This window comes from Mustela nigripes, chromosome 14 (assembly GCF_022355385.1).
Source record: "Mustela nigripes isolate SB6536 chromosome 14, MUSNIG.SB6536, whole genome shotgun sequence".
Lineage (NCBI taxonomy): Eukaryota > Metazoa > Chordata > Mammalia > Carnivora > Mustelidae > Mustela > Mustela nigripes.
In genome coordinates this window covers 22,315,846-22,339,433 of record NC_081570.1, presented here as the reverse complement: position 1 = coordinate 22,339,433, position 23,588 = coordinate 22,315,846, and the positions used below count along the sequence as shown (strand labels likewise).

Here is a 23,588-nt window from a genome sequence, read left to right as displayed (position 1 = left end):
TTAGGTGAAATAAGTTCATCCCTGTCCTTGTTTCCTGATCTCCTCCCTAAGGTTGGGGTGGGACAGCCCAGGCTGGACCCAGTTCTGAGGTTGACTTTAGGGGTGAAGTCACAAAGCCAGGGGCCGGGGGACAATTCTATCCAGAGATCCAGAGGGAAGCATGCTGCTTGGGCTGGAGGAGTGTTCCCTGGTATAGTCAGGAGGAAACAGACCTAAGCACTGGGGACACTAACTCTGTGAGCAGGGCAGAGAGGCTGGAGATGGACCATCCATGGGAAACAGGACCCAGCTTGGGCCCCGCCACTCCAGACAACATCTAGGGGGCCCTTCCAAGGGATGCCGCAGAGCCCGGCATCATCCCTTCCTGCTCACTGGTGTGGACCCAGCAGTGCCCAGATGGGGCTGCGAGTGCTTGCTTGGCAAAGGCCACCTTGCCCATGAATCACCACGACCCATGTCCCCATGTCCTAGAGCTATTCCTGCCATCCTCTTCATCCTCTTTGAGCACCAGCCTTAATAAGCCCAATGCCAGGCACCACCTCCTGGTTACCAGGATTTCAGGCAAGGAGTTTTCTATACAATCTTCCTATAATGAAAGCGTAAAACCCTTTCATCTACACTGGCCAGGAGGTTCCAGGAAGGAAGGCTTCAGGGAGAAGGTGAGCCCCGAGTCCACCCTTGATTTCAGGCTTAGGGAAGAAAATGGAGCAGATGTTTTAGACCCAGGCCTGTTATGTGCAAATGGCAGGGAGGAGGCCACCAGCCTGCAGGTCTCTGAAGGCCAGGCTGTGAAATCCCCCCCCTAAGTGAACTGTCTGAAAAGCCTACCAGCTTAGGGACCTACCAGGAGGAAGAGAATTCAGCTTACATGGAGCATGTTTGTCGCACGTGTTTGTTCTCAGCTGGCTTTTTTCAGCTCAGGGTTCTGCCCCATGACCTAGGCTTCAAGCAATCCATTCCTTGGCCCCAGTAACCGACCCAGGGATGGGACCACCCAGAGTCCCCAAGATGCAATGAGACCTTCCCTGAAGCTTCCGAGAAAGAACTCTGGCCTTGAACCCGGAAGTCGTTCGTTGTCTAGCGTTGTTGCCAGCATGTCACGTGGAGCCTGAGCATGAGCAGAAGAGAAACAGGGAAAACCCCGGCCAGGGGGGCACGACTGGGGACCCCTTTAAGCCATGATTGAGACCAATCTTGATCCCGAAAGTTTTCTTAATGAACAGTGAATTCCTTTTTTTGCTTAGCGTTGTCTGGACTGACTTTTCTGCCACGTGAACTAGAATAGTTGCCCAGATCCACGCAAGGACCTCAAGGAGAAAGGTTGAGGATAAGAAGGCCCAGTATGTCTTTGCTCACTTTCTTCCTTCTCTCTGCTACCAGGTTCTCTGCTCACTTGTGACCCGTCATCACAGGGCGGTCGGCCAGGATGGATTTACAGCTCGTTGATTTTGCGTCCTCATTCTACACTGAAGTTCTCAAGGAGAGAATCTGGTTTGCCCAGCCTGGGTGAGGTGTCCACTCCCATCCTGTTAATTAGTTGTGGGGGATGGGAGGGCAGCTGACAGGCTTTGGGGCTGAGCAAGGACAGCTTCCCAGGAAAAGGTAATAGGCATTTCTAAGCAAATGTGAACCACTGTCCCTGTTTTCCAAAGGAAGGAACTCATGCCCAAAGAAGCAAAGTGACTTGCCCAAGGTCACAGAACTGGTAGGTCACAGAATCCAGATTCTAATTTTGTTCTGCTGGACTCCAAACTCCATGGTCTTCCCATACCCCGACCCCACAAGTTTTTCTTGGAAGTCCTTTTGTTTCCTACTCCCACTCACCATTTCTGCAGGCAGGTGAGGGCAGGACCTAGGAGAGGGTGCGCACCCAGCCTGGCTGGGGAGGATGGCTCCCAGACGGTGGGGAGGCTCCAGTCTCACAAGCAATTCTTCCTGACCACTGTGCTTTTTACGCAAACAGCTCTCTGAATATGTACATTTTTCCTCGATCCCAATACCCAACACTGAAATCTTTGCCTGAAGCACCCCGACCTCCACAAACCAGTTTGGATCACAGTGAAGCCTGTGATGGACACAAAGTCTGGAGCCAAGTGGCCTCTTGCAGACCTGGTGCGGTGACCAGGGGTCACACAGGCCTCTCGGAGTCGGGGCTGGCCTTTCACACGTGTCTATGCAGTCATGACCTCCGGTGCCAGAGATGATGTCTGACATGCACTGGCTGGATAAACGGGGTCATTCCAGGTGAACAGCAGGCAGGAAGGAATCAGGAAGGGGACAGCCATGTGGGGCGGGGCCTGGAGGGTACTGAAAAGCACATCCCCACAGACAGGGCAGTGGGAGGGTGGGGATGGGTGTGGGTCCCCTTCAGAGGTCCCTAAGGTCAGGTGGGTGGTCTTGAGGTGGAGACTTAACCTCTCAGATCCCCAGTTTGCCCACCTGGAAGGCAGAGCTGGTGAGTTCCCCCAGCCCACCCATCACAGGGGCTGCCAGAGTCCCAGGGGAGGGGAAGCTCTCCGCAGAGCCGGCTCACAGGAGATGCTTGGAAGGAAGTGGTTGGACCTTGAGCTGGGGGCACAGATGACATGCTGAGCTGGGTGGGGGTTGATTTGGGGCCCAGCTTCCAGTCCTCACAGTCCCATAGCCCACTGTCTGAGGGGGCTCTGGGCACCATGGCGCTGCAGGGGGGGTGGGTCCTTATGGGGGTGCCTCCATCGTGGAGCAGCAGCATTTGGACGAGGCTTTCTGCCCACAATGGGAGGAAGGCCCAGCCCCAGGGCATCAGGAAATAGACTTGGCATTTAGAGAGATGGGGCAGGTGACAGTGGGCCAGAAGGGTCCTCCAGGCCTTCCAGAATCAAGACAGACAGAGCAGGGGTGTCCCACCTTGGGGGCTGGGAATGGGGAGATCCTGACTCAGGGTGAGGAGGGGCACCCATGAGATCTGAGAAAAGGAGCAGTGCCTGAGCTCATACCTCTGCCCCGGCGTGGAGATCAGGGCAGCGGACATCACAGTTGCCTCTGTTTCCCCTCTGCATCCATGGTGGCAGGGCCCACGGATGGAAGAGCTGAGAGATACTGGAGCAGAATAGGGGCACCCAGTGTAATGCAGACTTGGGGAGACAGCCAGGATTCTCCGGGAGGGCTGCTTAGACTTGTCTCTCTCAAGAATCCCAAAGGGAAGGAGAAAGGGGGGACCGGGGAGGAAACACGTCTAATCCTGGGGGATGCCTTGATGGGGTAGAAGGAGCAGCTGGACTCAGAATGGGGATATCTGGGCTCAGACCCAGCACAGCCTCCAGACCACGGTGTGACCCGGGTAAGTCCCTCAGCCTCTCTGGACTTAGCCGGCGCATCTGCCGAACAAGGTCGTTTGTAAGACGGCTTCCAGATTAAGCCTTGACTTTCAGGGTTCTGTGTGGTTACTTGTCTGTCCCCAGCTTTAAATATGACTGGTGCCTTCCCACTCAAACCTGCCTCAGCCAGAGGAAGGCAAGTCAGCCCCTGGAAGCCACCTTGCTGACACAGCAGCCCTTCTGGTCACCGCATGAGGCCAGGCCAGGCTGGAACAGGGCTGCTCGGTTCATTAGAGTCTGAGGTTTCTGCGCTCTCGCCCTTGGAAATGCCATTAAGGGGTAGTTTCTACAGCTTCCTCTTTGTGGAAGGGAGGAGAACAGAGAGATGGGACAGCAGGAGATGAGTCTGACTCACACCCGGCGGGGAGAAGCTGAGGCAGAGAAGTTTTGTGCTGGTCTCAGCTTGGAGACTTAGGTGCTGGTGGGGAAGCAGCCATTAGGCTCTTTCATTTCCTGTGACAGGAGCCTCAGGGCCACCTCACTAGGGCTTAGAAGGGACTGGCTGGGTTATACAAATAGGAAAGCTCAGAGACAGGTCAGTTTTCAGGAGCAGCTTGATTCAGGGACTCAAATGATCCCACCAGGACCTGTTTCTTCTTTCTTCATCTTTTAGCATCTCTCCTCTATGCAAGACCACCTTCAACCCCCAACCCTACTGACCAGAAGTTTTCCATCCAGACTGGAGTCGAGTAGAGAAGAAAAAAGTTCTCTCCCTCAAGGTTAATCAAATGTCCTGGGCCATTGGACTAAGAGACAGGAGCTTCCACTCCTGCACCATCAGAAAACACCAGGGGCTAGAATGTGCTGACCAGGTTTAGGCAGATAGCATCCATCTCCTGAGTGGGTTCATCGTAACCAAGCACAGGGCTGAGAATGGGAAGTGTCCAGCTTTATCCAGAAAAGAATGAAAGCTAATGAGGCCACCAAAACCCAGAGATGTCTTCTAATAAGTTAGGGGTGAAGGGGAATAAAAGCATATTAAAAAAAATAAAATAAATAAAAGCAGTTATATTGTATGGCTGATCTCATCTCGTTTTCCCAATAGTCCAGGAGTATTGGAGCTACTCTTATCCTAGGTATAGAATCCCAGGCTTTTAGAGTTGAAGGGGTCTTCAAAACCCTTGGCCCAACCCCTCTTTATTTTCAAAAGCAAAGCAACAGAGACCCAGAGGGCTTGAGTAACTGTCTCAAGGTCACAGAGCCTAGGGAAGGTGGTGGAGTTGGAAGTCCTTGAGATGCTTCTCTCCCACTAGACCAAATGAACAAACAAACAAACAAAGTGCTGGCAGAATCCATTTGATGTAAGGATTTTGGAAGTCTGCTGTCCTTTAGAAGGCTCCCAACTTCCCCTAGAGGAAGTCTTTGCCAATAAGCCTTAGTTAATTTTGCTTACTTTCAGCTCTTGGCTTGGTAGTGGCTACCCATCCCCCAGGCTCGGCCCCGTGCAGGTGGTGCTCTTGGAGCAGCTTGCACGCAGATTGTGGGAGTGACAGTGGTGCTAGGACTGTCCTCCAAATACCCAGATCTGTGCCCTTGTGGTTGATATATGTGCTGGTGACTATGGGGGTACAGACATGGAGGTGAGCAGCTACCGGTGAGACTCCCATCACCAGGGTGGCCAGCCTCCCATCCTCTGGCTGAAGGGACTCCAGGCCATCTAAAAGCCTGGTGCATTTTCCCCCCTTAATCTTTCTCTTTTTCGTCTTTTTGGAGCCAGACATTTAAGGACAAGGACATTCTGAAGCAACACACATACAGAGGAATTCAGAAAGTTACTGTCCATGTCCAGGTGAAGGCATGGCCTCAGGCAAGGCCTGAGAAGACCTTAAGTTTATACCTCAGGCTTATCCCTGGCACAGAGACAGTCTGTAAAAATCTAACAAACAAACAAAAACCCCCCAGTGAACCATGGAGAAGGGGAAGGAAGACTCTAGTTGCTGAAGTTACCATAGTGTAAGATTCAAATATTTAGTTTTCAACAACAGAAACACAAAGCACACAAAGGAGCTAAAAATGATGGTCCACTCAAATGGGGGGAAAAAATAAACAAAAGCTGTTCTTGAGAAAGACCAGATGGCAGATTTACTAGACAATGACCTTTAAATGACTATCATAGAGCTGGTGAAGAAATACAGGCAGGTGGGTAGAAACTCAAGAACATGATATGTGAATAACATGGAAATATCAATAAATAATTAGAAAACATAAATATAAATACATATTTATACAAAATATAATACAAGATAAATACAATACAATAAATGCAAAAATAAAACACAAACATAAATAAAAATACATCAAAAAGAAATTCTAGAGCTGAAAAGTATAACATCACTGAAATGAAAAAATCCCTGGAGGGATTAAGAAGCAAATTTGAGCAGTCAGAAGAATCAGTGAATTTGAAAATAGGATAGGAATTAATGGGTGTGGGAACAGGAAGAAAGAGATTTTTAAAGAGGTGAAATGGCCCAGTGGACCAGAGGGACACCAGCAAGAGAACCAACATACATATTTTGCGAGCACTGCAACTTTGGTTTAACTCTACCTTTTGTTCTCTCAGCAATGCGAAAGATTAATGCACTCAATTAGTCTGTGTTTTTGGACACACAAAGAACAAAGATGTACTTTTGTGACATCAGTAACTGAAAGGCAGGGTGGATGGAGTTTTACAGTGCAGGGTTTTGTATATTATTGAAGCCACACTGGTATGCATTCCAAAGAAAGTGTTACAACGTTAGGGTGTTAGCAGTGGTCCCCATGGTAACCATGAACAAAATAGCTACAGCATACACACAAAAGGAAATGAGAAGAAACCAAACGTTTCACTACAAAAAATTCACTATGCACAGAAGAAGACAGAAGCACAGGAACTGAGGAGCAATGAGGCTATCAGGCATATAAAATACAAATAACAAAATAACAGAATTAACTCCCTTCTTATCGCTAATTACATTAAATGTAGATGGATTAAACTCTCCACTCAAAAGACAGAGACTGGCAGAATGGATAAAAACACAGGATCCAACCATATGCTGTCTCCAAGAGACTCGCTTTGGACTCAGATAGGTTGAAAGTGAAAAGATGGACAAAGATATTCAGTGCAAACAGCAAACAAGACGACAGCAAGGATGGCTATAATATCAGACTTGAAATCAAAATAGACTTTAACTTAAGGTCACACAGCCCATTAGTGGGAGAGAGAGGTGGTCCTGGAGAGAACTTGTCCCAGCAGGATTTCACCTGCTCAGAGACACTTTTGAACTAAAAATTACAGAGAATTCTCTGCAAGAGAAGCTTCACTCTCACTCACACCAGGCAGACCAGCCAGCATGGCCCACAGTCCATCTTGCCCTGGGCAAGCAGGAAAGGGGCTCCCTCATTACTTCCCTGGCCCCTTCCATCCTTCCTCATGAGTGGACAGATGAGGTCTCAGCAGATGTATCCAGCTGGGCCCTGCTGGAGACCTCTCCCCGGGGGTCCTGGGGTTCCTTACACTCCTAACTGATAGCTGACTCCCTACCTCATCACCCGAGCCTGCCTCGCTGCTGGTCTGAAAGTAACAATGGTAACTCCAAGAGTGTGAGAGATGATGAGGCCATTCGTGGTCGTCCAGCCCAAACCCCGCATGTCACAGGGGAGGACACAGAGGCCCAGGAGAAGGGGAGTATTCCAAGGGAACACTCTCCCCCCACACCCCTTGCCTCACTGCTGCACCACAAGCCGTTGTTCTCATGGCCCTGAGTGGGACCATTGACCATCCTGAAGTCAACACTTACACACTGACGACCCCTCCCCCCGAACAATGTCGCCCTTCACCACAAGGGGGACCCATCCACTGTCCTACTGAAATGTGAGACCCCGGAGGGTCAGACTGCAAAGCAGGGCTGGTGTTAGTGGGGTGTTGTCCAAGGTCATCTGCTGACTGGTCAGAGATAGCCCCTGTCTCCCAGAGACACTTCCTAGGACAGAAGCTGCAGAGTCTGTAGTATGTTCTCATTTCTTGTTCCTGGGAGGCTGGCGTTCTGGGAGTGCCACCCTTGTTACCGACTAGGGGGATGGGACTCAGAGAGGTCTGGCCCCTGCACCCTCGAAACTGGCCAGCAATGAAGAGGGCGGGGGCCTGGTTTGCTGGAGGTCAGCCTGTTGCCCTGTTCCCCCCCGCTCCCCTGTCGGAGGCAGGCCCCTGGCCAGGGCGGCCTCCGCCATTAAAAGATGGCGTCTGGCTAGTTGCCAGGTTAGGATTGCCTCATGAGACTAAGCAGAATGCCCAAAGAGGAAGTAAACAGCATTGGTTGCTAGCGAAGTTGTTCGTTTAGGTGCACAGCCTGATTCACTCCCTCCTGTACCCTGCTCACTGATTGGTCATGTAAGCGTATATAAGTGTGTAGACTTGCGGAAATAAAGAGAAAGAAGATGCATCCGAACCAGGCTTCTTGTCGTCCTTGTGCTTCGAGGGCAATACTCCCCGACGCTCTTTCGGAGAGGACGGCATTCTGCTGAGTAAGGGGAGCCTGGCCAACAGATGTAAGCAAATCTGGTTTGCTTCCTAATGAGGCGGGGGGCTGGTGAAGGCCTGGCAGTTGGAGGTGCCCTGGGGCCCGGTGTCCTCCTGTGTTCCCCCTGAGTGTCTTCAGTATGTGCGATCGCCCCTGACATCCCAACGCAGCCTCCCCCGCTGGGCCACAGGGCCCCTCTCAGGACAGGCGGTTGCAGGGTCCACCACAAGCCCTGCTGATGCCCCGTTTCAGGGCCCCAAGCTGTGTCACAGGACTGACTATTGGGGGTGAGCATAAGGCTTTTAAGCTGGGAAATTGGTGCCTGCGAACAAAACGGGGGTGGTGTCAGTGAGGAAGAAGAGGAGGGTGACCGTCAGTGGGCGTCCCGCTGTCTCTGGCTGGACACTGACAACTTTATTTTCCTGTCTGTCCCCTCCTTGCACCCACAGGCCTCAGATGCTGTGGTTGGGCAGGGAGAGGACCAGCCTTCCCCGGGGCCCCATGTGAGTGGTTTGTGGGGCCGGTCAGAGCCCCAATTCCCTGCCCCAGGGTACCCCACAGCTCCCCAGCTCTGTGCTGCTGTCCCCCATTCACCTTCTTTCTCTCTGCCCCTGTCCAGTTCTCCTCCTTCCTAGTCACTGGACCACCCGGGCGGGCATGTTCCCACAGCCTGTAGAGGAGCATCTCACCACCTTTAGTCCCAACACACTTTCAGGCTGAACTGCCTGCAGGGAGTCTGCTACCGGAAATCCAAACCCCCCCCCCCCCCCCCCCCCATTTGATACTCCCTCTCTTGAGTCCTATTAGTGGGATGTTCCCAGGGTCTCCTTAGCGGATGACGTTAGAGCAGCATCTGCCAACATTCAAAATGTACATACCCTTTGTCCCAGCAAGTTCACTTCTGGGAGTCGGTCATTCTGAAATACTCAAGGGTATGTATTCATGTCTGCAAGGATGTCCACATTATCTGTGAAAATCTAAGAGCAAAAATTTGAGATAATCTAATATTCAATCCATCTCTGGACTGATTCATCGATCCAAAATGAGTGTGGTCCCTGTGCACTGGCTCAGGAAGCTATCCGACACATATTTTTGAATAAAAAAACACTTTATGAAAAATACGAATCACCCACTGCTACTTTACATAAAAATCAAATGTGCACAGCTAACCCTCTTGAAGGCTGAGCACTGGTACTGGGGGACCCATGGGGATATCCTTCATGGATCCGAGATCCTCTGACAGCATGAACTATCTAAGGCCACTGGGCACAAAGTTTCCTTCCCTCTCAGTTGCTCAAAGTGTCAGCCGCCATCCCTTCTTCTCCCCTGCAGCCTGAATTTTGCCGCTCCCTGGGAGCATTCATGTCGATGTACAACACTGTGTTATGTCTCCAATCTCGAAACAGCGAAGTCAGAAACAAAATTAACCCTCTTCGGCGACTTAAGCTTCCTTTTATAGTAAAATGCCTCAAGAGCCTCCATCTTTGCCATCTCTAATTTTTCGCTCTCAACCCAGACTTCACTCCCTCGCTTCCACCTCAGCTGCTCTTGTCCAGCTCACCAGCGATCCCCGTACTGGGCTAAGGAGCCACTCTCAGTGATACTTGGCCTATGGGCATTTGGCATAGCTGCTGACTTCTCTTGAAATCTTTCCTGGCTTTCCTTCTCCCTCCCCAGGTGCTCTTCAGTCTCCTTTATTGGTTCCTTCTTGGTCCCTCGACCTGTATGTAGACTTTGTCCTGTTCCTGGCTCTGTCCCTTGTTCTCTTCTCCTAATCCCCTCTCCCTTTCTTGGGGACCTCACCAGTCTCCCTCTACCTTCACATTCCCTTCATATGCTGATGGCTTGCAAACTGACCTCTGAACTTGGCCTGTTCCTGAACTCCAGGCTGGTGCATCCACCACCATTTGGTGTTGCCCCTGGGTGTCCAGCAGCATCTCATAATTCCCATGTCCCCAACTGATGTCTCATATCCTCGGCCTGTCCCTCCTTGTCTCAGTGCAGGCAATGCCATCCATCCTCCCAGTGCTCAGGCCAGAAGCCTTTGGTCACAAGTCCTCTTGCATCTGTGTCACATCTGTCCACAAACCTGCTGGCCCTCCTTTGAAAGAATTCTGGAACTTGACCACTTCTCATCACCTCCCTGGCCTGCTCCTGGGTCCCCCATCCCCATCACATCATGGAAGATCACAGTAGCCCCTAGCTGCTCTCTCTACTTCTTCCCACTTCCTGCAAGACTCTTCCTTCCAGCGATCTCATGTGATTCCATTAGGCTTGTCAGATCATGTCCTTCCTCTGCTCGGAAACTTTCAATGCTCTCACTAGAGAAAAATGTGGAGTTCTTACAGTGAACTGCCCAGCCCTACATCTATGGAGATCCCCACCTCTACCTCCTCACTGACCTCATGACCACTCTTCTCCCTCTGCTCCTACCATGCAGGCCTTCCTGCTTTTCTTGAACCTGCCAACTCTGTACCTGTTCCTGGGTCCTTGCGCCTGCTGCTCCTCTGCCTCGAGTTCCTCCTCCCCAGACACCCTCAGGGCTCACGTCTCCCTGCGGGATGACCAAGCCATGGAAAACACGCCCAGCTCTTGTATAAAGTTCTGCAGGTTCCCGAGAGTTCTCCTCAGAAGGAAGTCTATATCTCTGCTCAGAGCGAAGAGAAGACAGAGGGCAGCATGGTCCTTTCTAGAACTTTCTCTCTTTAGATACTATGTTTGTGCCTTCTGAATATTTTTGTGGAAACATGGAGCCTTCTAATGGTGCCTTAAGTGAGGCAAGAATGTGCTGAGTGGATGTCACCAATGGCCACAAGTTCTGGCCTGAAGATGTCAGGAGAAGGATCAGAGTCCACCCCCCACTCTGAAGGGCCACCATCTTGCAAGCAGAGGTCCTGCTGAAGGGGAGCCCAGCCTCCAGCAACCACGAGATGCCCTGAGTCAATGTGAGCTGCCAGGCCAGTCAGAAACATGACATCCCTGCCTTTCGGATGGATAGGAGCAGTGTGTGGCCCTGCGCTTCCCACAGAATGGGGACAGAGGAACCTGTCTCTGTGTGTCCTGAAACTTCCTGCCTCCTGCCATTTAAAAAAATCAATTGAAGTTGTATCTGAGGCTGAGCAGGAAGACATCCATCATCTAAACATACCCCCAAGTGTTAATAACGAGCGTCTTAGATGAGAGGACGTGGAGAGCGAATCAGGGAGAAGCTGAATACTTTACATTTCTGTGCTGCTTGAATTGTTGGTTTTTTGTTTTCCCAGTGAGTGAATATGATTTTGGCACTATAGATGTGTAGTATTTATATGTGTGTGCATCTTTGTGTGGGTGTATTAATTTGTGTGCACGTGCACCTGTGTGTGCGTTTGTGTGTGTGTGTGTGCATGCTCGTGTGTGTCTCACCTCAGGAGTGAGAGCTATTCACAAGAGAAAGGGATTCCTCAGTGTACAAAAGGATTGGCCAGAGGCTCCTTTGAAGTGCTCTGCTCTCCAGGGGCCCACACAACAGGATTTTGATTTATAAACAGTTTCCCTTCTTGGTCTGAGGCAGCTCTTCAGCACGTGGTCAGATAATTTTTCAAGCTCTATCCAGTTGAAGGAGCATGTCCCCCGGTCACCAACATGGGAGGGGCCCTGTGCCTGGCACTGTGGGGCAAGGGAGGTGAAGGGCTGTGTCTGGGAGGAAGCTGGCACTGGCTGCTCTCACAGAGAAGGCTCTGGAAGAACTCAGAGGCAGTTGCCAGGGGTGACCAGCAAGACCCCCTGAACTGTCCATCAGTGCTGCCAGAAGCTCAGACAAAAGAGGGTGTTTGGTCTCCCGGGGCGGGGGGGTGGCTGTTGGGGAAGCCAGAGGCCCTGCTGTAGTCAGAGCAGGTGGTGGTAATGGCAAAAGAGGAACAGCCACTCCGCTTCTCTGTTACCAACACCACGGCCGTGGAAGACCCAAGAAAGGATCCCGGCGGTGTGCTGGGTGAAATTTTATAAACAGTGATAAAAAGAAGTTAGCAGTAGCTTGTTGTGAAAGACTGATGAATCACAGACCTGTACCCTTGAAACAAATAATACATTATATGTTAATTAAAAAAAAAAAGAAGTTAACATTAGCTTGAAAAAACACATCTAGAGAGGGTGGGAAGGAGTGGGATGACATTCTCAGTACTTGAAACCCCAATCAGCCCTGTGCAACTGGCTCCGACTGTAGATCCCTCCACCCCTCTGATGTAGAACCTATCTGGGTCTCTGCCACTGGGCAGTCTGAAATCTTAGGACAGGATTGTAGTTATATTGAATTTTTATTTTAGTGTTCCTGCCTGAAATGAGTTTCCCTATTGATAAAACCTTTTTAAACAAGGATATATTTCTTTTGAAGCGAGAAACCGAGGCACGTGTACACAACCAAGATGATGAAGATCACAGTGCCTGCCTCATTGGGCTGTTGGGAGGATGACGTGATGCCACGCCCACAGCATGGCGCCAGCTGTGTGCTCAGGGCCCTTGCTGTTGCACATTGAGGGTCTGCCTGGGATTTTTGCTGTAGGACCTCCACATCCTGGCTGACTCACCAGTAAAATCAGAACTACATGCTCTTCCCAGACTGAAAGCAGGATGACCTCTTAATGCCACTTCATTTCTGTAATCTTCACTGTTGGGGCTCCGTTGTGCGGGTAAGGTTTGATGTTGATAGTACCGGAGGAAGGGAGGGTGGTTTGGAACACCCCATTCCTTTCTCTATGATTCAATACCTTCCTTTGTTCATGCATCTAGGAAACACCATGCAGCCCTCCCCTGATTCCCATTCTACCAATGAAGTAATTGAGCTCTGCCACCTCTTCTATTTGCAGCCTTAATCCCTGTCTGTGCAAGCACAGTGGGCTCTCCCCTTGCCTTGAATGCAATATCAAGGATCCAAAGATTTGCATGGGAAACCAAGATTCTCTGGTTTGGGGCAGTTGGAAACAACTGGCTTACTTGAACAGATTGATTTTTTCTGGATCATTGCTGGCAAATCAATATTTGATTATGTCACCCACTGCGGTGCTCATCTGCTAGCCCCACCATCTCCCCACATCCCCCTCCCCCACCACCTCCCTTAAGAAATGGCAGAGCAGATCAATGATCTTGAAAAAAATCTAGATAAAAGTGTCACAAGTAAACCTGAGGGGAGGAGATGCGCGGGCGGCTTTCGAGGAGTCCATAAATCTGAAGCTGATGAATTACCTGGACAGGTGCCTCTGCCACCAGCATCCTGGCTCAGGACAGGAGTGGCATTAATTAGTTCTCTGGTGCTGGTTATCTGGAGTAGCCTACTCCATTTTTCTCATTTATTGTTATTAGATTTCAGGAAGGTGTTTGCTAAATCTCCCCATTACTCCCTTATCTAAATATTAGGTATATTTGGTGAGGGCTGAGTGTGCCCTGCAGGAAGGAAGACTCGGTCACTGAAGCACTCACTGGAGGGTTCTCCCTGTGAGTGTGATGGGTGACGGCAGGATAGCCAGTCATTCATAACCGTCATCCCCATCATTGGTGCCATAAATTCTCCTCCCTTCCCCTTCCCTGCTCTGTGGATGGCGTGCCCAACTCAAGGCAGGGGAAGTAAGCTGCTGCTAAGAATGATTCCTGCCTAGAAAGGGGACAGGGAGGGCAAGGGGAGGCTGCCCAGGAGGGCCCTCTCCCTGTGTCCAACTTTAATCTCCTCCTTACTGTGTGTTCTGTTGCAGTCAGAGCCTCGACAGGAACCCACCAGGCTCCAAACAGCAACAGACGCCACGATGTTCTTTCCTAATCAAATTGCCCCAGATCCCCTGGCCCTAGAGGGTGCAAAGTTACAAGTAAAAATCAGATGGCTTTTCTCCTGGACATAGGCTTTTCTGAGTAATTTGCCTTTCCCAAAAAAACAGCCAAGTGCCTGGTTCTGAGCACTATTGAAAGTCACACACTAAGACTCCATGTAATAGTGGCTTATGCAAGACAGAATCCCGTATTTCCCTCACACACCAGTTCTAGAGTTGGCTACTGGGACCTCGTGAGGTGGCTCCACAGTCTTGGGGATACAGCCTGCTTCCATCTTTGTCTTGTCATTCCTCATTTGTTGGCCTTATTAATTTTATGAAATATGGCTCAACTCCCATCCACATCCTCTCCAATAGGAAGGGAGAGTAAGAGGTCATGCAAAATATGCCCTTCCTCTGTAAGGACACAGCCTGGGACTGGCACTTAGGAATACTTACATATCATTGGCAGAAGTCAGTCCCATGGCTGCACCATGCAGCAGGGGAAGCTGGAAAATGTAGTTTTTATTTTATGCAGTTGAACTTGAGGTTCTATGACTAAGGGAAGAAGTGGAGAATATGTGGGTATGGACAGGGTGGGTGGGAAATGGCTGGCCATACCAGGGATAGGTGCAAGGGGAGTGTTTTGGGGAATTGGGGTGAGGCTGGCTATGGGGAGGGGAAAGACTAGGGTTCCTTCTGTCTTTTCTAGCTTTCTGCCTTCCTGGGGCCTTATTTCTCCTCCTTTGACCTTTCTCAACGTTGATCTTGGTGTATGGCTCTTTTCCTATTTTAATTTGGATCTTCTAAAGTATCTTCCAGATCATGGAGAATTATGGAACAGCCCTGGGATTCACTAAACCAAGTGCAACCACATAGACGTTTAGAGAATTTAATTGTTGGAACCTACTGTGTGCAGATACTCTTCCAAGTGCTGAAGATACAGTCCAGAGTAAAAACAGGTATGTATGGTCCCTTCCATCCCAGAACGTGGGCTACAGCAGGAGAAAAATCACACAAATACCTAGTAAATTACAACTATGGTTTCCACTTCTGGCCACGATGGAGTCATAGGGACCAGATTTACCCTTCTATGCAGAACAATTAAAAAACTGTACAAAAATATAAGAAACAATGACTTTTCAGACAATAGCCATCAAGCAAAGAAGACACAATGATTCCTGAAAGATAGGATTGAAAAGGCAAATCCCATGAATATTTCATATTTTACGTGTTAAAAAAAGGCTTTTGTTCTTGAAAGATATTCTTTTGAGCTTAAAATTTTAGTCTAAGAGGGTTTTCCCCCAGTGTTTTAAAACATTTCTCTACTGTTTCCTCACTTGAATTGTTTCTGAGGGAAAATACACTGTCATCCTTATTTTTGTTCCTCTGCATAATGTGTCTTTCTTTTCCCTCCAGATAGTTTCAAAGCTTTCTCTTCACCATTGGCTTTTAGAACTTTGATCATGATGTGACCTAGTGTAGTTCTTTCTATATCTTTTGTGCTTGTGATTTGTTGAGCTTCTTGGACCTGTGGGTTTATACTTTCCATCAAATTTAGAATTTTTTTTTTCAAAAATTTTTTTCTGTCCCGAAGGAGTAAGTCACCAGCAGACTGGTGCCACGAGGGATGTTAGATGTCATTTGGGTGGAAAATAAATGATATGGGATGGAGCTCACAAAGAAATGAAGAGTGCTGGAAAGAGAAATTACACAGGTTAACATAAAATAGTTTCTGTTACTATTTGCATCTTTGTATATTGAATATTTGAATACCAATGACAACAAGTTAGTGTTGGGTTTATAACATATGGAGAAGTGGAACATAGGACCACCATAGCATAAAGCCCTAGAGGGGAGAAATAGAAGTATACTATTACAGAATTCTTTTTTTGGGGGGGGGTGTAAATTGTAAACTTTTTTATTGGAAAACAAATACACAACTTGGAACAAATTCGAGGCAAATTGTGTCATAAGCATATTTTCTGTACATGGCTAAACAAAATTTAAAAAGAATGCAGAACACTTTACAAATTTGCATGTCATCCTTACACAGAGGCCATGCTAATCTTGTCTATATGCTTCCAATTTTAGTGTATGTGCTGCCAAAGCAAGCACTACTCTTACAGAATTTTTACATTGAATGTGCAGTGATATAATGCCACTTGGAGAAATACAGTGTTAAGTAAGAATATATAGTATAAACCCTAAATTGACCACTAAAATACCAAGACAAAAAGCTAAAGGCCTTAGGGCAACAAAAAAAAGATTAAATGGAATCAGGAAAATAATCAGTTATTCATGAAGAAGGCAGAAAAAGAAGAAAAATTGAATGGAGAACAGAGGTAAAAAACAGAAAACAAAGAGCAAGCTTATGGGTAAAAAACTAACCAAATTAATAATCAAATATTAATTAATAATTAAATCTGCTTTCCAACCAGGGCCTGACCAAATGGCTCTTGCAAAGAAGGGTGGTGAGAAGGGTCATTCTGTAGGGATCAGGGAACACACTGACATTTACAAGTGCATCCATGGAGTGGGTTTCAAGAAGCGTGCCCCTCGGGCACTCAAAGAGATTCAGAAATTTGCCATGAAAGAGATGGGAACTCCATATGTTTACATTGACACCAGGCTCACCAAAACTGTCTATATCAAAGAAATAAGGAATGTTGCATATTGTATCCATATGGTTGTCCAGAAAATATAATGAGGTTAAAGATTCACCAACAAGCTCTACACATTGATTACCTATGTACGAGTCGCCACTTTCAAAAATCTGAAGAGTTAATGTGGATGAGAACTTATTGATGATTGTCAAATAAAGGCATAAAACTTCAAAAAAAATCATATTAAATGTAAATGGTCTAAATGCCTACATTAAATGTACAGGTAGTCAGATTAGATAAAAATCTAAAAAAAACAGATTAGATTAGATAAAAAAGCAAGATTCTTGCTCACAAGAAATTCAGTTTAAGGCAAAGGAAACAAAAGCAAAATGAACTTTTGGGACTTCATCAAGATCAAAGCTTCTGCACAGCAAAGGAAACAGTCAACAAAGCAAAAAGGCAACCCACAGAATGGGAGAAGATATTCACAAATGACACTACAGACAAAGTGCTGATATCCAAGATCTATAAAGAACTCCTAAAACTCAATACTCAAAAAAGAGATAATCATGTCAAAAAATGGGCAGAAGACATGAGCAGACACTTCTCCAAAGATGACATACAAATGGCTAACAGACACATGAAAAAGTGTTCATCATCATTAGCCATCAGGGAGATTCAAATCAAAACCACACTGAGATACCACCTTACATCAGTTAGAATGGCCAAAATCAACAAGACAGTAAACAGCAATTGTTCAAGAGGATATGGAAAAAGTGGAACCCTCTTACACTATTGGTGGGAATGCAAGTTGGTGTAGCCACTTTGGAAAACAGTGTGGAGATTCCTTAAGAAATTAAAAATAGAGATATCCTATGACCCTTCAATTGCACTACTGGGTATTTATCCCAAAAATAAAGACGTAGTGAAAAGAAGGGCCATACGTACCCCAATGTTCATAGCAGCAATGACGCCAAACTGTGGAAAGAGCCAAGATGCCCTTCAACAGATGAACGGATAAAGAAGATATGGTCCATATGTACAATGGAATATTACGCCTCCATCAGAGAGAATAAATACCCAACTTTTGTATCAACGTGGGCGGGACTGGAGGAGATTATACTGAGTGAAATAAGTCAAGCAGGGAGAGTCAATTATTCTATGGTTTCACTTACTTGTGGAGCATAAGGAATAACACAGAGGACATTAGGAGAAGGAAAGAAAAAGTGAATTGGGGGAAATCAGAGTGGAAGATGAACCATGAGAGACTGTGGACTCTGTGAAACAAACTGAGGGTTTTGGAGAGGGGGTGGGGGTTAGGTGAGCCTGGTGATGGTTATTAAGGAGGGCACGTATTGCATGAAGAACTGGGTGTGGTGCATAAACAATGAATCGTGGAATACTGAAAAAATAAAATAAAATTTATTTTTTAAAAAGATTTTTATTTATTTATTTGACAGAGAGAGAGATCACAAGTAGGCAGAGGCAGGCAGAGGCGGGGGGGGGGGAAGTAGGCTCCCCGCTGAGCAGAGAGCCTGATGTGGGGCTCGATCCCAGGACCCTGAGATCATGACCTGAGCTGAAGGCAGTGGCTTAACCCACTGAGCCACCCAGGCGCCCCATAAAATTAAATTAAAAAAAAAAGAAATTCACTTTAAATATTGACACAAATAGGTTAAAAGGATAGAAAATGATGTATCATGATAACAATAATCAAGAAAATGATGGAGTGCCTATGTTACTATTAGAGGAAATTTCAGAGCAAAGAATATTACCAGGGATATTTCATAATGATAAAGGGGTCAATTTCTCAAGAGAAAATAAAGAGCCCTAAACATTTATGCACCAAAAGAAAGCAAAAGTGGATAGAGCTTCAAAGAGAACTAGGCAAATCCACAGTCATAGTGGAATAGTTCCATATCATTCTCACAATAATGGAAGAAGTGGACAGAAAGTAAATAAGAAGAGAAAAGGGTTTTGGGGTTTTTTTGTAAATTTTAAAAATATTTAATTTATTTATTCATGAGTGACACAGTGGGGGAGGGGGCAGAGGCAGAGGGAGAAGCAAGCTCTCTGCTGAACAGAGAGCTCATGCTGGGCTTGACCCCAGGACCCTGGGATCATGATCTGAGTCAAAGGCAGATGCTTAACTGACTGAGCCACCCAGGCACCCCATAAAAGATTTTTATAATATTATCAAATAACTTGATGGAAATCAATTACATTTCTATTTACTGGCAATGAATTATCAGAAAATCAAAGTGAGAAAGTCAATAAACCTGACAAAAGATGTCCAAAACCGGGGCACCTTCATGGTTCTTGGGGCACCTGGGTGGCTCAGGCATTAAGTGTCTGCCTTCAGCTCAGGTCATGATCCCCAGGGTCCTGGGTTTGAGCCCTCCATCAGGATTCCTGCTGGGCAGAAGCCTCCTTCTCCCTCTTCCACTCCTCCTGCTTGTGTTTCCTCTCTTGCTGTGTAACTCTCTGTCAAATAAATAAACAAAATCTTTTTTAAAAAGCCCAGAACCTCTATCGTGAAAACTATAAAATGTTTCTGAGAGGAATTAGAAATGACTTAAGTAGAAGGAGAGACATACTATCTCCATAGGTTGAAAGACCCATTATTGTCAAAGTATCAATTTTCTTTAAATTGACCTATAGATTCAATATAATTCCAATTTAATCTCAAAACCAGTTTTCAGAAGTTGGCAAATTAATTCTAAAATTCTTATGAAAATGCAAAGAATAGCCAAAATGGCTTTAAGAAAGATAAAAGTTGAAGGACTAACTTAAGACCTAGTATAAAGCTACAGTAATCGAGAAAGTGTGGTATCACATCAGAAAGACAAAGAGACCAGTGGAACAGCATGGGGAATGCAGGAACAGACCCACATGTTAAAGGCTATCTATTTTTGACAAAAGTACAAGGGCAATTCAGGGGAGAAAGGATCATATTTTCAAGAAATGGTGCTAGAAAAATCAGATATCCTTATTTCAAAAAACAAACTTCGATGTGTATCTTGTACCATCCACAGAAATGAATGGCCTCCACAAATATTAGCTATTATATTTGGTGGTGTTATCGTGGCTGGTGTAGCCTGAAGTTTATTTGGTGGATAACTTCACTTGTTCTGCGAAAAGTCCAGATGCAGAGCGGGGATCTTCAGAGGGAAACACAGGGGACCGATTTCAGCTCTGAAGAAGAAGTTGCCCTGCCCCACACAGGTGTGGGAGACAAGGCTAGGTGAAAGACAGGTAGAGGCCTCACAGCAGGGACTTCTTTGGGCTGCTGGCCTGAGCCTGAGGCTATTCACCAACTGTGTGACCTTTATCAATGGAAACTTCAGTGTCCTCATCTGCAAAACAAGCCTGATAATACTTCTCTGGGTGTTTGCTGTGGAAGATCAATATTCTACAAATACACCAAGCAGGCATCTTGGTATATAATGAGCACCTCAGAAATATGATTTGGCTGTCCCCTCCATCATCCCTTAATTCACCAGGGAATGGATAACCATCACAGATCTGCTTAGATTCATCCCTTGCTTGGATCTACAGCTCCCAGGAGACAGGAACAGGTAATGCTTCTCCTCGGGCCCTGAATCTCTGCATGGAGGAGAGATGCCTGCACATTGGCTGAGTTCCAGGTGAGCACCAGGGGCTCTGCATGCACACTGGGGGATGTAACCCAGCTTGGGAATCACAAAAGGCTTCCTAGAGGAACGGATGTCTGAACAGAGTCTCCCTCTTTCTTTCTTTCCTTCCGTCCTTCCTTTTAAGATTTATTTGAGAGACAGCAGAGGAAAGAGAATCTCAAGCAGACACCCTTCTGAATGTAGAAACTGACCCCAGAACTCTGAAATCATAACTTGAGCTTAAACCAAGAGTCTGATGTTTAACTGACTGAGCCAACCAGGCACTTTCATCAGAGCAGGGTCTTAAAGGAAGTCAGGAAAAATCCAGAGAGGAGGGAAAGGTATACCAGGCTGAGGGAATGGCATATGCAAAGGCTCAGAGGTGAGAACCTGGTGTGCTGGAGAAGAGGGTTGAGATCTGTTCTGTGATGGGGGAGAGGCAAGAGCTAGAATGACCCTTTGCCACCAGCATGGGACCTGGCACATGGTGCACACACATTTACTATTTGTTAATGAACAGCAGAATGAGCAAATGGTTAAACAAGAGGTTAGTTGGTTTGTCTGAAGTCTGGAAAACCTATAGGGATTTCTGGAAATACTGGAACCAGGTCTTGAAAGGCTTTGAATGCTGGGATGAGCTTATTTTTCATTCTATAGGTGGTAGTATCTCAGTGGGTTCAGTCAGCCACAAGACATGATAGAAATGACAAGCGAGTCCCTCGGTGCCACTGAGCTCCACACTCAGGAGCGTCTATTGAAAGGGAGAAGGCCCCTGTGGGCAATATTGGCCGATCCCTTATTAGTCATTGATCCTTGAGGCCCTAGGAGTTCTCTGGGACCAGAATCCTGGGGAAGAACAATGAAGGTGAATGCTTTTGTGTCTGTGCTATTGCTCCTCAGCCTGGACTTGAAATGATGTGTCTCTTTTCTCCCTGGAGCCAGACCTTGCTCTTTTTCCCCAAACCACCCCAAAGCAGGAGATGGGTCACTTCCTTGCCTGGCTCCCTTCTCTGACAAGGAGGGTTGCTCCACTGACTTACACCCTTCCAAGAGGGTCGCGTCCATCTCTGCAGGATCCAGCTGGTCTCCTTTCCAAACATCCAGGATGGAGCCTTCATATGCTCAGGAAGTTTCTGCCCTCATGCCACCCTTTCCATATCTTGTTCTCCGAAGGGACAATATGGTCCAAGGAGCCACCTGGCTGGGGCTGCAGGCAGCTTTAGTGCCTTAAGTCTGTTTGGCGGGGGGAACCAGCTGGCACACCCTCCCTGCAGCTCAGCCGACTCCCAAGGACCTTGGGAGGAGAGAGACTGCCTCAAGATGACCCTCACTGATCCCCACCTTCTGGTCTTCATGTTCTCATGTATTCCCCTCCCCTTTCGTGTGCCAATAGAACATGGCATCATCAGAGGTGTGCCATTCCTGTGACTGTGCGTAGCATGGTGACTTCAGTCTGCTTCAAGCTCTGATGGGACAAGCTATCAGGGGGGAAAGGCATCTGTAACATGGAACTGAGGGGTGGCCTCAGCCAACAGCCAGCAGGGAAATGAGGCTGTCAGTCCAGCAGATCTCAAGAAACTAAGTCTTCCGGCTACTATCCAAGTGAACTTGGAGAAGGATCATTTCTCCGGGGAGTCCTCAGATGAGACCAGATCCCAGCCCAACACTTTAACTTCTGCTGGTGAGAGACCAGCTGAGTCACACCTGGGCTCCTGACCCATAGAAACCGAGATGAAGAACGTGTGTTGTTTTAGTTGCTAAGGTTTGGGGTACAGGGAGCATGTGCAGGGGCCCGACACTCCTGCTTGGGGGATGGCAAAATCCACTGGGAAAATATGCCAGGCCAGGTGTACCTCCAGGGCCAGGCCACTGTCATCGACAACCGCCTTCCTCCTGGGGGCCACTTACTCAACCCGAGCAAAGCCAGGTGGCCAAGGGAAGGTTAATAAGCACGCTCTGTGCCGCCCCGCCCCTCTTCTCCATGGCTCCTGCCAGATGCTACATAGTGTTCCCTCCCCTTTGGCTTGGTCCACACCATGCCAGCTCTGATCCATCCGCCTTCCTGCTTAGGAACACTTCCCACTAGAAGCCACTGAGATCAGCTGGTGAGGCTGCCCAAGATGAGCCCAAGAAGGTGGGTGCTGGAGAAAGGGGCATGCAGGGGGAGGAGCATGCAGGAGGAGGGGCGAGCAGGAGGGCGGAGCAGGGGAGGGGCGTGCAAGAGGATGGTGCAGAAGAGCGACTCTGGAGCCAGGTTACAGTCAAAATCCCTACTCTGCTGCCCACAGGGTTAGTTTCCTAACCTCTCCTAGCCTCTATTTCCCCTTTTGTAAAATGAGTATAACAGTGTCTCATAGGGTTGCGGTGGGGACGGATGAGTTAGTGCACATAAAATACCGAGAACGGCGCCTGATACGTAGGCTCTCAGCATGCCCTCATCCTTGCTGTCCTTTAGGTTAGTGGAAGTGGTGTGGGAGTTTCCTGGTCCTGCAGGTTTTCCTTCTGGGATCAGGCCCTCCACCCGCGCTATCCTTGATCGATCACTTGGATGCTTTGTTCCTGCTGTTCCCTCTGCCTGGCTGCGGCATACACTAAATTACTCTTGGTCCCCTCAAACGCTGCCCGTCCTTCAGGGCTCCAGCCTCCGCGGACCTTGAAGGCAGAACACAGAGGAAGGAAACGGACTTTGGAGCCCAGGAGGTGTGGTTTCATGCCTGTCCCACCTCTCACTTGCCAGGTGATCTTAGACTTGTTATTTACCTGCTCCAAGCCTGTGATTTCCTTGCCCGGTACACCTGATGTGCACAGATGGTAACAGCCAGCCCACAAGGTTTTTAAATAGGCTGACTGTGGTGGTTCCCGAGAAGGGCCTGGTGCACAGTGGGTGCCTAATAATTGCTGGTTGGCACAGTGGGTGCCGTGCTGACATAAGCCAGCTCTGCCCCCCGCACTTCACCTCCGGAAGGGCAGGTGGGCCCCTGGGGAAATCTCACCCACCAGCCTCGCTCTGGGAAAGAGAAATAGAAACTTTCTAATTCCAAAGAGTAAATGTCAGAGGCTTCGGAAGGATTCGGAGAATCTGAAAATAAACCTGGCATACATGGTTGTGGGGGGGAGAGTGGGGGGGAGAGTGAGGGGGAGGAGGGGGAGGGGGAGCGCCAGGCAGGGCGTGGAGATGAGGCGCCAAGGCTGGGAGAGACGGAGAGACAGAGACACAGAGAGAGACTGCAGTGTCTCTCTTCTTCTTGGGAGAAAAGATTCAGATGGCCCTGACCACCTGCCACGATGGGGGACATGGGGCCTGTGAGCAGATTGGACAGGACAGACTCAAAGCTCTGGGAAACCTTTAGGCTGTGAACCTCTCCTTCTTACAGTCCTGGATGCTCCCTGGGGCCCAAGGAGCAGCCCCTGGCAGCCCTTCCTGAGCATCCCTGCTCCCCAGAGCCCCTCCAGCCTGGCCCTACGTGACCCGGCTCCACGGCCCCTCACCACCCCTGTTCCCTGCTCCCAATGCCTCAGGGACAGTGGGAATTCCCAGTTCCCTGACCTGGCAGCAGACAGCCCTCCTTGCTCCCAGTAGGTCCCGACTACTTACCCAGCTGAGATAGACACCTGCCCTGTCCCTGGGATCTGGGTCCGGGGAGGGGTTGGGACCCAGCCTGGCTTCTGCCTTCAGAGATCTGGGGAGACACCTGGGCATTGGGAGCCAGCAGAGGATGGTGGG

General features: G+C 48.3%; 1 non-coding gene across 1 annotated transcript; it reads right to left on the bottom strand.

Annotated features, from left to right (window-relative positions):
• Positions 1–15,634: 15,634 nt before the first annotated feature.
• Positions 15,635–15,741, bottom strand: LOC132002312 (U6 spliceosomal RNA). Its single transcript, XR_009399812.1, has one exon. It is a non-coding gene; the product is annotated as a U6 spliceosomal RNA (small nuclear RNA).
• Positions 15,742–23,588: the final 7,847 nt, after the last annotated feature.